Genomic DNA, 15815 nt, shown 5'->3' on the forward strand with positions numbered 1-15815 from the left:
AATCAGAACGATATACAGTTTGCTCCTTTCTCGCACCAAACCTACACTACACACTTCACACCTCAGGGTGAATCGTAACACTTTATTATATGTAAAGCGGTATCCCAAGGTAACCGATACACAACGCATCGATACATTTACAAGGTGAATGATAAATTGGATTTCGTGAAGAGACAGATGCCCCTCCCGATATTCTATAAAACATATATTTACAAAATGTGTCGTACGAGACAAATGCCTCATACGACTTGATACGTCAATTAATCTGAAGGCGGGTGTAATTAATTTGAATAGACTATCGACGCGCGAGACATGTGCCTCACGCGGATTAACACGTAAAAATTGCCCAAAAGATCACCGCACCTTGGAGACAAAATATTGAGTAAAATTTGCTCGACCTTACGACTAAACGCCTAATAAACTGATTGCGTTAAGCCAGATTAATCTCAAACGTGCGGTAATAATACTATGCGAGACATATACCCCACACGGAATATTACGCGTAAGACAACGTTTCGTCTAAATTCTTCGTGGGAATTTAAAATACACGTATAAGATCAAAATCAAAAGGGGCTTTAAATTAAAGAATAAACGATAACCTAACACTCTCTATAAACGTGTCGCCATGCGAGATAATTAGGCCTACCCCACACGGAACACAACCTGCAATTTAATAAATTACACACTTTTTGGGTTATTAGAATACTACTAATATTGAATAGCAATTCTAAAGGGGACTTCAAATTGATGAATACAGGATACAATAACGCTCTCTGAAAATAAAATTATGCTTTATCCTCGCTTAACCTACGGAAAAACAAAATGGAATACTCTGAAATACAATTTCACTGACTTTTCACTTTACAAAAACTAAACCAAAATTACTTCTTACTTGAAATTAAGAGGGCCTTTTTATAATCGAACCGACGAGACAGATGCCTCCGTTCGATTATAAGATGTAAAATTTGTAAAAGAATTTAGAGTCTCGAGGTGAGAGACATTTGCCTCTAACCGAGGGTTAGAACGTTCGATACTTTATGGACTCGATACTGAAAAATTAAAATCGAGACAAACTTGGAGAAAATTGACATTAAAATCTGAGTTTGTCAAAGAATTAAAACTTACGACTTTTTGGAGGGACACTTACCCATATGGAAATATGCCCCCGTCGGTAATCGGCGACACTACACTCACTTCCGCCATAAACGAAAATTTACAACTTGATTACTAGACGGTATGGCACTGAATGTCCTCTGGTCACCTCCTAGAGCTCCTTCCCTCTCAAGGTCGTGGTGGGGGGTAGCTAAATGACGGTGGCGCCTGAAGTACTCCACGACAGATCTGCGATTTACTTATCTCGCGGGAAATTTGAAATTCACTGTCACAAAGTTTCCTCATAAAAAAACGTGTTAAATACAATTGTTTTATACCATTTCTTTATTCACAGTTAGTGTGAAAAATTGGTTTAAGCAATATCCATGTCATTTATAACGTAGTGACAATAATTTAATAACAACTTAGGCCTATTTATTACTTGATTTTGATTCATTGCTTGATATACCAGTTTATTTCTTTTGGTTTAATCTCAAAATTGGACAGGTATTAACACAGTGATCGCATTACTGCCAAAAAGGTTCATCTTCAAAGATATATTCGACCACATTAGTCGCTTCTACCACAGCAAACATACGGTTAACAGTAGTACGTTTTCTGTGCTTCTACCTAAAAAAGAAATCAAACTGTACAGCGTTATTCTTGCCGTTGATTATAATACAAAAATTGTTTATTACTTTCCCCTGTGCCCCCAAACCATTGTTTATAAATTGAACCACGTGTTATATTGTTAAATAAATCATTTTTAACTCAATTACAGAGTTATTCTTGCCTTTGATTATAGTACAACAAATGATTATTATCATCGTCTCTAACATATTATACAAATGTTTATGGACAGTACATGGACACGGCAGCAACATCGTCTCTAACAGAGGATCATTGTCTATGTTGCTGAAACACCAACACCATGTTTAGAATCAGAATTTGATAGAAAAAATTAAAACTACAGGACAAACGTCACTAAGACTAATCTTCCTGAAATGGCATACGCTTCCACGGTAACTTTAGAATCCTGGTCTTCTGGTGACGACCACTTAATTACTTACTGATGGTTTGTCACAAATATCAGTCGATTTTTAGCCTCGTAGATTAGCCGCCTCCACTCTTCTCTATCCTCCGCATTGGATCACATCCTTTTTAGCGAATTTCCCTATAGGGAAGTAGGTATTACCGTACGTCTCATGGTAAGACCTAGGCCCGGGACCGATTTACTTTTTCATTTTGATGTCCCCAGAGGCCAAAAACACCATTCGTTCAAATTTGTATTTATATTTATATGTGTAAAATTTGGTTTGAAGGTGTAAGGCGGGATAAACTTGAACGAGTTCGCAAACCAGCATGATCGGACTATGGGAACAAGGGTTTACGGGGGGTTTTATGGGGTAAAAATAGGTTTTTCCCATTTTTGACCAAAAAAAACATAACATTTAGCAATTTCTTTCCAAACCATTTTGTAGAGTTAAAAAAACAAATAATTTTGTATATTGAAGTGTTATTATGCACCTAATGGTTACGGAGAAAATTCCAAAAAAATGTAAATTTAAAATTCCCATGTTATTCTTATGGAGAACAAGTAAACTGTTGTAGTTTGCTTGTATATGAACATATTTTGATCAAATTTGGAAAATTTTTGTTAAACTAATTATATTTAATAGGAAATAAATGTTACATTTTTAAGTAGACATATGTAGTTTTTATGTAGTGTAAATCCAATCAGGCAAATGGAAATTCGCTTAGTCTGCAGGTTTGCTGCAGCGGGGCATTTACTTGGTCATACCATCTTAATTTAGGCCTACCCAACGGACGTCTTCCTGTAGGTACGGCCTCACAAACCTCCTTCAGTCTTGTGCCATCCTGTCTCCGAAGTGCATGTAAATATGGTGACAACCACTGGGGTGTCAAAATCGACGAAACACTTACCGAAACACTACACTCGTAGGAGGTACTTAACGTCAAAGCCGAAACATCGGTAAGTGTTTCGTCGATTTTGACGAGTGTAGGGGTCCTGGCTACTTGTCGTAAATTCAGGGGCCATATTTATATAATCTAACCTAACCTAACCTAACCTAACGTCTATAAGCGGATTGGGGCCAGAGGTGGCCAGTTCTCCGTTTCCCGCCTCCTACATTCCTGGGACGTAAAACCCGCACCCTTCCAGATATATTTTGTATAACCTACAACCTTGCTCTGTATGCTCCACTAGATTTTTTATCTGTGCTGAGTCATGGTGGCAGCCCTGAGGGTGGCACTCTACATCGATGGCGAAATGTCAGCTAAGCCGGGTTTACACGATGCCAGTTGGCGAGACAATTGTCAGGAGACAACTGACTGGCTTGAAATTACTGGCTTCGTGTAAACACTTCTGGCCAATTGGCAAGCCAATATCCTGGTTTAAAAACTAATGGTTTAATGTAGGTTTTCCTAGCTGCCAAATAAGGCAGTGTGGTTGTTAGTATTGAACACATTTTATATTTCTAGGGCCTGTTTTTATTTGCAATGCTATTTTCCTAGAACTGGGATATTCAATTGCGGAGTTTATTTATGTATAAGTTTTTAGTGGAGTATCCACCAGTTGCATCACAAAATTACATATGTCACTGGTATCACGGTTTGACCTAGGAATTTATATTAAGGAAAGGGCACACTAAAAGGGATACACATGTTGCGATGAAGCCAGCAGAACTTAGCAGATACTTAGTAGTTTACCAAAACAAGTCTTTTCACCAGATAAGAAACTTCTTGTATAAGTTTTGAAGAATGTGATGTCTGTTCTAGATTGAGTACCCGAAAAGCAACGAAGAAGAATGCGATGACGGAGCAAAAAAAAAACGGAGAGCAGGGGTACGATGACTGAAGGCGAACCCCTAAGGCCAGGGACACACTTACCGGCGAAACCACCGAGCGCCGGATCCGGCGGATCCGCCGGAGGTTGAGGGTCAGAACACACTTGTTCCGGCGAAAACTATTTTGCCGGAGCCGGAGACAATAAATAGAGTGCAATGAACTCTGAATCAGTTTTGTCTTAGTCTAGTACAATTCTAGTACAGTTTAGTCTTAGAAATGGTGCTGTCAAGACCTCAAAAGTTGGCCTTGTTGTGTTTGATCCACCTCAGATGAAGAGAAAACACCATCACCGAACTGTTTGGGTACATCCGATTCTGGAGAACAGACAGCTACATGGAGCTTTTTACACTCTATTTTTACAGTTGAGGAATGAAGAAAATAAGTTTTTTAATTATTTTCGAATGTCTGTCCCCTCATTCGACGAGCTACTATCGAAGATTACAGTGCAAATACAAGGACAAGACACATACATGAGACGCTGGAAAGGCTGGATTCAGTGCGGCACAAATTTGTCGCCAGCTACTGCTGTCCCTTGTTTTGTTTTTGTCTTTGTAAACTTCCAAGGACCTATCACAAAGTTCTGGTTTCTCATGAACCAAACTAATAAGTAAATCCATATCAATATCTACCATGATGATATAGAAAACTAAACAGACTAAAAATAAAAAATAAATTAACTAAATAGCAAAACAAAACTAAATACACCACTTGGACACTGCATTAAATCATAAACAATCACCACCCTCGAGGGATGAACCACGACTGAGGAGTGGGGGCAGTGGCAGTCCGGCTGTTTCGCCGGTAAGTGTGTTCATCTCTATAAGGCACAATGCCCCGCTACCCGCTGCTCCGGCGAAACCGCCGATCCGGTGGTCCGGCTAGGTAGAGAATATCCGGCGGTTTCGCCGGAGCATTTTCCCGCCGGATCGGCAGATTCGCCGAACCGGAGAAGTGTGGCCTGCCCCATGCCTTCCTGTGTATCTCAACTTGCTCCGGCGCCGCCGGATCCGGCGTCCGGCGGTTTCGCCGGTAAGTGTGTCCCTGGCCGCCAGGTGTCCATAGTTTAGGCCTTAATGTCCACCTATTTTTGGCGCATTTGCAAGGTTTTATTAAAACGGATCTGAGAAGCTTAAAACAATGTTAATTCTAATGTTCTATATACCATTTTGTTTGGAACATCATGGGCTTCAATATTATATATAAAACATAAGGAACATTTAAAAAAAAAAAAAAATTTAGGTAAAAAAAATATAATTTCGAAAATTTAAAAAAAAAAATAAGTTCGCGCTCAATGAAATTGTATAAATTATAGGCCTATAAATATTTGAAAATAGCCACTTTGTTCTAAATTTTATGAGGATTACAAATATATAATAATATAAGGAAGTATATTTGCAAATAAATAAGTTATGGGCAAAAAACTGATTTCAGTACATAGCGTTTAGCTAAGAATGCATAGCCTAACCATAGCTAGGAATCTGGCTGATAATTTACATCAATATCACTACCTACTTCTTCAGGATCATCAACCAGCACTTCAAAACCACTTAAATCTTCTTATAATGCACCACGTATATCACTACTTTTGATTTTTAACACTAAAACAATGATAAACGTAATAAAACACATCAGTCATCGGTCCGGGGGAACCTAGCTGTTTACAAATACACGCACGTCAGCTGTCTGCTACAATATTTTCGGAACTAAAATGAATAGCGCTTAGAGACAGACCTCTGGAGAAAGCTTAGAATATTACGGAAAGAACGATACCTAACTCGATCCAGTTCAATCCGATTCAGTCAGTCATAGAGCCTTCGCCGTAAACGATGTCTGCGTGTCGAAAAATCGACAAGTAACACTACACAAAGTGTGCTGCTTGTCGAATTTTCGTCAAGTAACACTGGGAGGGTTTATTAATTTCTCAACTGTAAAAATAGAGTGTAAAAAGCTCCATGTAGCTGTCTGATCTCCAGAATAGGATGCACCCAAACAGATCGGTGGTGTTTTCTCTTCCTTCTGTGGTGGATCAAACACAGCAAGGCCTTTTGAGGTATTGACAGCACCATTTCTTAGAGTAAACTGTACTAGAACTGTACTAGTCTAAGATAAAACTGATTAAGAGTTCATTGCACTCTTATTTATTGCCGCCGGATCCGGCAAAATAGTTTTCGCCGGAACAAGTGTGTTCTGACCCTCAACCTCCGGCGGATCCGCCGGATCCGGCGTTCGGCGGTTTCGCCGGTAAGTGTGTCCCTGGCCTAAGGAGACCGAAGTTGTGGTAGAGAAGAAGCCTCAACCAGCAGACGACGACAACAAGTTTGAATTTGATAGTGATTAGAACACATTCAAACTTGTCCTACACCCATCTCAACGCTAATATTATAATTTTGTTAATAGTTAAAAGATAGAACTATTATAATAGTTATGTATCGGATTATTTGTTAACAATAAGATTTATACTCCAGATTTTACGACAGTGCATTTGTTTAGTTTTGAAAGGGGATTTACGATACACACATTAACCGTTTGTTTTGTACCAGTTTTACACAGCCTGAAGATGGAAACAGTTTCCGAAAGCGCTTGTGATTAAAACAATTGGCTTTTTGGCCTTTGGCCTTTTATTGGCCTCTTTGAACTTTTAAAAGTAGTTATACATGTCATCATTCATTGCCAATATCTCCAATATAAGTTAACCACTAATACCTAATATTTTCAGTTTTAAAAAGTCTTTTGTTTTATAATGTATCAAAATATCGGTTAAAGTAAGTAATTGATGTTACAGGCAAGAGTGGAGTGGCGATCACGCCTGTAGAGCAGGTCTCACGCTCACGGTCAGTCTGCTGGAAGTAGTTACAGTAACTACACAGAAGCGGTGCGGGACACGCCACGCAGGACGAGATTGTTGGTTGGGGAGGTAATGGCATTGTCTGAGAATGTTAGGACCACCAGGCTGTAAAGATTGTGATGTAAAAATCGATTCAATCGACTAAAGAATACATTGGAATCACGAAAGTAGTATCTCATTCACAAACATACTCTTCTAAGTTGTACAAGCATACTGTAACAAGGGGCCAAGCCTGATAGGTTATTTGGAGTCCATAAAGGACAAACATACAAATATACAAACTTACATTGGATTTTATATATATAGATAGCATCCACAATAAATAATGAATCGAATCTTACACAGGATACAACCACATCGGCTTTCCAATTCTTTGATTTGCGTGTGACAAAAGCCACTTATGCATTTCGTGTCGACAAAAAGGGAGCGAGAACCAATTGACTCGTCATAGCATTGGATGAAATCCACAGTGGCATTTATATATCGCCCTTATAAATACATAATATACATATTATATATATATAATATAATATACATATGATAACAAATAATAACATACATAAAGATATGAAAGGTTGGAAATCAAATTTTAATTTTACAGGAACGCGTTATCAACAAAACATATCATTCCATGTCGATGAGTCATCCGGTAGCGGTAAACCGGTGTGTCGATGTTGAACGGATTCTTCGATTCTTGTACTGTACGGTAATTCGGTGTTGACCTTGACCATGGTGAGCAGCACACACTACGCAACGCAACAGTACGAGGTGCTATCTCTCCCCCTCCCGCCTTCCCCTTATCATCAAACCTTTTTCTTTCTCTTCTTCTCTTTGTTTTGGTTTCCGCGGGACCCATAACATAAACATGCCTAGTCAGCTGTCACTGCTATCGCTGTCAGTCTAGTCTGCTAGCCGCAGTCCTTGGATGTGTCAATGTTCAAGTCGTGATCGTGCTTGTACAGTGGCGTGTGTTAGTTGCGCAGGTTGTATAGTTTTGTATGCGTATTACCATGGATGCAGAGGAATTAGATTGCAACACCACCGGGTTGGAAATGAGGTTAGTTTGTTTACCTACCGTTTTTAAGGTCCTAGCCCCTAGCCGTTTTAGTTCAGTTCTTAGAATCGAACTGTTTCACATAACAGCATTGTTAACTTTCATAACAGCATAGTTTTACCATAGATGAAACATACTGTTTTACATAACAACACGGGTAACGGACCAATGAGGTTGAGGTTCAAAGATTGATAGAGAAGAAGTAAAGTTGTAATGATTCGAACTGCAACTAATCAGCTGTTCAGTGTTCAGGCCAATTTAATTGTTGAGTGGTGCAATTAGTGTTCGGTACAATGTTTCGTTGCATCGCTGTCAGTGGCATTGAATGGTTATAAACGAAAACATAACCTCTCTTTCTTAATATTAGAGGTTATGTGTAGAGATTTTTAGTACAGTAATTAAAACACTCCCGTAGGTTGTAGAAGTTAATACCCAAGACTATTACGGATAAACAGAGGACACGCAGAAATACTCTCACTCTCATAGCTAAAACTCATCTGAACTTACACATTTTATGAACGAGAACTAAATTATTTAAGAGCCTTCTTCACCCCTGCGAAGACAATAAAAACATGCCTTGGACGTCCCTCGCGCCGTATGGAATGTGTGAAGATATAATGTTAAAACTTTTTTCCCTTACAGATTAATGTTGGTTCTAGGGCCCTCATGCATGATATATCCAAGAAAATAAATAGTAGAGTACAAAAAAATCTTAAAGTAGCGTAAATTGAGTCACATTTTTTAACACTTACAAAACTAATTATTTTTTTTTCTCATTTTCAACCTTTTGAGGCCTTTTTAGGTGTGGTTTTCGACAATCGTATGAAATGGTCTGACCACATACATTTTTAACCTCTAAATTACGTAAATATATCTTTGCATTTAGGAAACTGCGTGACATATTAACAACGCAGGAAATGAAGCTAGCGTGTTACGCCTATGTCCAGTCGTTACTTTTATTTGGCATTATCGTATGGGGCGGAGCATTTCCCACTGTTTTAGAACCTCTCTTCGTCCTTTAAAAGTTGTTGATATTGACCATGGAGCCAATATAGCCCAGTAAAGTTTCGTATTCTTAAACAAATGCACAAATATTAAATATTTTAAAGATTGTGACATACTATCGATCCCCGATCAAGCCCTCGAACCGAGCAGGGAGGAGTGAGAAGGGAGGTGGAAGGGTTCGATTTTGTGGTTGTCATTATATATCTATGATTTTGTGTCGTCAGTGTTCCCATACACCAGGCGGCGAACTAGTCGAGCAGGGAGGCAAGCACTCTGGAGGAGGTTTTTTTGGCGAAATATCAGTCAAAGAAAAGATCGATATGTACGGAGTGGTGTACGATAGAAGACGGTGACACACTATCGATCTTTTCCCCGAACAAGACCCCGAACCGAGCAGGGAGAAGGGAGAAGGGAGGTCGAAGGGAGGATGTTCGATAGTGTGTCACGGGTCCGTACACCGATCAAGACGCCGAACAAGACATCAGGCCGAGCAGGGAGACGAGCGCTCTGGAGGCGGTTTTTTGGCGAAAGATCAAAGAAAAGATCGGTCCGATGTACGGTCCGATGTACGATAGTGTGTCACGGTACATTTTTGCCCCGTACATCGTCGCGAGCGCCGCACCGAGCGGCCGCCTGCGCTAGCATCGTTAGTTCTGATTTAATATGGCAATTAAACTCTTTAATTGGTAAAATAAATAAATTTTGGGTAATATGTTGCCGTTATATATTATAATCATTTAAGATGTAATGTTTGTGGTTTGTTTGGTCAAGGTTGTTAGTGTAGAAACCGTTAAATCAATTAAATCAATAATATTAAGGTTGAATTAAGTAATTGATGTTGACTTAAATTCTTTCAAAAATAATATAAACATTAATATTATTAAAGGCAATTAAAATGATCATTCTGTAACGGTATTTCAATGAATAATACCAATAGAACTCAATAGATATAACTAAGCATCCTTTCTAGAATATTTTATTTTTGCGACAAGTTTTCAAAATGCGACTTTTAACAATAATTTTTATCTTATAGAAACTTTTTGGCTTTGGTCTGGTGTGCATTTTTTAGATTCCACGGCACTGCCTCCGCGCTCTCACTCGCACACACTCTCTATCTCTCTCCAAACTTCCTTTTGCCGCGCTCGGTAGAATTCGTCTGGTCTTGGTCATGTTCGGGGAAATGTTCGGAGTAAAATTTTGCTGATATTTATCTCCCTTCTCCCTTCTCCCTGCTCGGTTCGGGGTCTTGATCGGGGAAAAGATCGATAGTGTGTCACCGCCTAGAGTGTCACACGGTATAGTTTTGCCCCGGACGCCGTCGCGAGCGCCTCACCGAGAAGGCTTGACGAGTGTCACGGTCAAACTGTTTCACGTGCGTCGCACGTGAAAACGGAGAAACAGTCTCGCTGATTAAAATTTACAAGTGTGGCCCCGGCCTAAAAAAATTGTTTTTTCAGTCCAACTATATACCCCAACTAGCCATAACAGCCCAGCTTTAGTTTTAACTATAGCTAAAAATTTATTTAGATAGCAGGACTATCGGGGCCAAATTACTCCTACTGATTACTTGTTTATTTTTCAACCGATTTAAAATTATAAACTGTTTTGTAATCAGTATACAAGTTGTTAAGGCACTATGCATCCCAATTTTTTAAAACATTACTAAATATATATTTTTTAAATTGTATAATAAGTTAAAATTTAACTGAAATAGGTAGTCAATTTAAGGGCAACATTTTTTAAATAATTTTAAAGTTTATTTCAAACAAATCGGCTGGACAGTTTTGTCAGAAACACGTCTTTTGTTTCAACGTTGTATACTGCAAAATTGTTCACTCGTTGAGCAGAGACTGGCACACGAAAACGCCGACGGAGCGCCTTCTCTCTCTCACACGCTGTCTCCCTCTCTCTCTCTCTCACTCCCCCCTCTCACTCTCTCTCTCTCTTTCTCTCAACCCTCACTCACAGCACAGCACCAGCACGGATAATATAACCCCTACTACACACACAGGCACATAGTGTAGTCTTCGACACAAACTCCTAGCGGCTCGCAGCTACACAGCCAATGACGTATATTCAGTGAACACATCCTGCGTATTGTTGTGGGAGGGATCAGATCAACAAAGTTTTCCACATATGTATTTTTGTGGGTGATGGTTCAATCAACAATAATTTGTCCAACAATTGAACGAAACTTTTGCAATGACGAAAACGAACAAATACAAGAGCCACTATCTTTACTCCATAAATTCCTATTCGCATGCTTGTTAGTAATGAAAACCTGTTGATTTATTTTAAAGAGAATGAAACAAAATTAGTTAGTTGTGTGATGGCTTTTGATCAAAGAAGAAATTGATAAAATGATGTTCAGTAATTACTTTCACCGAATACTTACTTTTGTCAGTTAGTTCAAACACAAAATGTAAACAAAAAACCAAAGCTGTTTTCAGTACATAAATAATATTACGAGTGAGCTACAAAATATTTAATTTTCTACATGTTATAGGTAGATTATTAAAGATACTGTATTAAACAGTGTAAGAATAACGAAAAGAATGTACTTAGAATAAAAACACGACTTTCCCTGTTTGAAGCTTAGCCAGTAAATACGTACGATGTTTATATCTAAATATTGTATGTAGTCAGTACCTCTAAAAATATTTTAGTTTCAATAATTATAGATCTTCCGATTGTACCATTTAAATAGGTTTAGTTAAAATTAGCCTACCTATAAAAAAAACTTACTAAATTATTATCGGGTATTATTATCGGGGTTATTAATACTGTATCCTGGTATTTTTTTGTCATGCGTGCATATCTAAATTGAATAACAATGAAACAAACAGAATAGTATATTTCGGCAACGACTTAGATTATCTGATTTCATACAAACGTGGCTTTGTTGTGTTTATAAATCAATAAACTTGCTTTTTGAAAGATTATTATAGGCAAGCTCGTCGGTAAGGTGAAGTGGCTTTACATGTGTTTCCAGGCTGTTGTTGCCAACCTCTCAAACAAAAATTCTCTGCGAATCATGTCTCGCCCAAAAATTAGCCCGGCTTTCACATCATTGCGCTTTTTCATTCCGAACCAAAGAAAATAGAACCTAAAGCCTAAAAACCTAAAACCTAAAGCCTTTAGGTTCTATTTTCATTTTGCTTCGAACGCCGCGGCCTTGAAAAATGCCGATGCATGAATAAAGGTGGTGACACACTATCGATCTTTTCCCCGATCAAGACCCCAAACCGAGCAGGGAGAAGGGAGAAGGGAGGTAGATATAAGCAAAATTTCAATCCGAACATTTCCCCGAACAAGACCAATACCAGACAAGTTCTACCGAGCGCGGCAAAAGGGAGTTTAGAGAGAGATGGAGAGCGTGTGTGAGTGAGAGCGCGGAGGCAGTAATAATAAAACAGTTATAAAACATGAAATAACATGTTACAGAATGATACTTTTAATTGTATTTAATAATATTTATTTTTATATTATTTTGAAAGAATTTATGTATAACATCAATTACTTACTTCAAGGTAAAAATTATTGGTAACATTGATTTAACTGTTTCAACCTGTAAAATACATTTTCAACCTTGACCAAACGAACCACAAACTTACAACATAAATGCCCATAATATATAACGGAAAAATATTACCCAACATTTATTTATTTTAATCAACGCTAGCGCAGGCGACCGCTCGGTGCGGCGCTCGCGACGACGTACATCGGACCGATCTTTTCTTTGATCTTTCGCCAAAAAACCGCCTCCAGAGCGCTCGTCTCCCTGCTCGGCCTGATGTCTGGTTCCGGGGTCTGGTTCGCCGTCTGGATCGGTGTACGGACCCGTGACACACTATCGAACATGCTCCCTTCGACCTCCCTTCTCCCTTCTCCCTGCTCGGTTCGGAGTCTTGTTCGGGGAAAAGACCGATAGAGTGTCACCGTCTTCTTAAACCACATGACTTTTGTGACATGATTGTGTTAGAGCTTTTGAAGACGCCGTCAGGGTTTGTATTTAGAGGCTACCTGGGACTTGAACGAATGGGATGTATGAATGTGGTTCGGCGATATGAAGGAAATCACTTTTATCTCTATAGTTGTTCAAGATCATACAATAAATTAGTTTTATAATCTCCAACCTTAAAGTAAATAAAGATATTTTGACTTGGACTTATCTCTGTGGACATCAATCAATCAATTACCTGTGATAAAGCAGTAGCTTTGTAGTTTATAATTTTTGTGTTTTTTTTTCAGATACGAAGATGATGGGATCAGTGGTTCGCCGGAAGTAGGCCTAGCTCCGGAAATAATAGCAGATAATGACGAAGCGGGTCTCTTTGGTGGGATATTTGAACCAGAGGATACAATTGCAGCAAATGGTCCTGAAATATTTCGATGTGAAACGCAAATGATAAAATCGTACAGTGAGTATAAAATATTACAATTAACTTATAATGAGCGTGAATAGTACAAATTATTGCAGGATTTGTCTAAATTTCAAATGTATTAATTACATTTTACTTAGGATAAACAGTTTAGTTTGCTATAAGTTAAACTGCTACTTATTTATAAGTCAAATGATACAAACCCTTGCTAACATAGGTAAAGGCCGGTCAAAGTTCTATTACATGCATCTATTATCAAATATACGATAATATGATCGTACTTCAACTATTATAATTGTTGGCTCATTACATTGTAATGCTTTTCATCAATGACATATGATAATAGATACCAGTAGTATATGTCGTAGTAGTATATGTCGTAGAACTGTGATAGTGTAATAACAAAATAACATATTTCAATTTGACTGCTAAAATTCAATAAAGGTTTTTTTACTTTTACCATTGAGTATAAACATAACTACAAATGTCAGTTTACAGTGTTAAGTAGATCGGATTTATAAACAAAAAGCCACCAAATGTGTACAAGAAAGTATTAACTACGTCGTAATAGTCCTACTTTACATCAACATAAGACCAATAAATATTTACTTTTGAAAACCTCACATCAAAACTTCCAAGGTGCGTAGCCCTATGGAAGGGACAATCTTTGTGCCGTATCAAATTTAGTATTTTAGTAGTGGCAGCCGGACATACAGACACCACCTCAATTTTATAATAGTACCAGCTGGCCCGACAGACGTCGTCCTGTCCTATGTGGGTTAATGTCAAAAACTCGTTCATTTTCAAGATGAGCTCGTTCGCATGGCTCAATCACATCCTGGTTGAAGTTCGTTCGCTACGCTCACTCACCTTTAGGTGGAAGCTCGTTCGCTGCGCTCACTTTATCTTTATTTCCGTGATTGAACGTGACGTGACCCTTCATATCCACATTTCCCCTTTCCCACGAGTTCCCAAAACAGTTGACTTCCTCCCACGTACTCAATTGGCAAAACGCTTTTTTAGTTAATGTTAAAGTTAACTAATTTTAAGTTAAGTGGGCAATTAACTTAAGTCAAAACGTTTGTGATTATTCACTCAAATTACTTTGCATAGCAGCTGACTTGTTAACTTAACCAAACTTAGATAATGTGGTTTAAAAATTAAACTGTTTTCGATTGTTTGACTGGGTACAATTAGAATAAACTAATGTTTAAATATTTTTTGTTGCTGCTGGGTAAAAGATACAAAATATGTTGTACAATTTTGTATACGAAATATAGTGCGCGATCCTGTGCTAAGTGTTTAAAACTTGATAAAATGTATGCAAACTGTAAACATGTTTCTTTTTTTAAAAGTTCCACTTTGCTTACTAGTCACTAGCTGCACAATAGTAGTTTTCACCACCAGTATTGAACATTTGTTTTTTAAAGAAAAAAAATAATGATTATATGTATCGCGATTTTATTTTGCATTTCTATTACGATGTACCATAAAACGACAATTTTGCCAACGATTTAAAAAAACTAAAAACCCGAGATTTCAGTATTAGATTTGACAGTATGATGAAAATAGCTATTACATGCAAATTAAATTAAAAATGCAACTGGGAGAGTAATTTTTGTAGGAATATATGACATCCACAGTCTGTTTTATATTTCCAGTTCGCCATGAACAGACGGACCCAGACACAAAAACCAGCAGAGTAGTTCATGCATTCTCCTTCTGCAACCATTCCAACCTGCCTGATGATGGTGAGTAGCAAGATGAAATCACTTTAACTAATTACTTTTACTTGCATTTACCTCTGCAGTTTTTCTGTTTGTAAACATTTTTGTGGGCTTCACTCGCCTTTATTTTTGTCTTGAGATATGCACGACTCACCATGAACACCCACACATTTTTTATATGTACATCATCACAGCAAAAAATTTGCAATACTGTTTTCCATCCTTACTATACAGTTGTACCAGAACTCTTATTAGATTTACACTTTACTTCTTTGACGAGAGCTATTGGTCTACTTCCCCATTTCTTATAAAATCACTATTTGAGAACCATCGGTCATCTCTATAATCATCTCTATTTCGTTAAAATGATAAAAACTGGTGGTCCCGTGCCACTTAAGAAACAGGCACACTTTGGCTACACAACAACTACGTTGTGAATAACAACTAATGATTTATGATGTTTGAAGAGAGCGTTCTCCAATTCAGAAGTTCTCACCTGAGAGGGCTCCGAACAACCAGGAAACACTATAAGACCAATATCATACTTCAAGACTACCCTCCTAGGAGCCTAGGAAACTCAAGTCCCAGGCTCTTCAAACACTACCTGTCACACCCCTTGCCAACGATCTACAGTACTTTAGATTCAGAGAGCACAGAGTGTTCGCTGTTTAGATTGCACTTTTTTAGTACAAAAGTCTGCACTTTACTATATTGTAGAGTTTCGTTGCTTTTCATAACTTTACATCACTCCTAACTCTATAAGGAAGGCACAACTACACAACGACATAAAGGCGAAAACCGTTTTTGAATCAGAATCAAGCAGTTTCTCACCCTTTTTGTAG

The sequence above is a fragment of the Macrosteles quadrilineatus genome, unplaced genomic scaffold (genome assembly GCF_028750875.1).
Source record: "Macrosteles quadrilineatus isolate MER2022 unplaced genomic scaffold, UCM_ALF_1.0 Scaffold_2__2_contigs__length_208266976, whole genome shotgun sequence".
NCBI lineage: Eukaryota > Metazoa > Arthropoda > Insecta > Hemiptera > Cicadellidae > Macrosteles > Macrosteles quadrilineatus.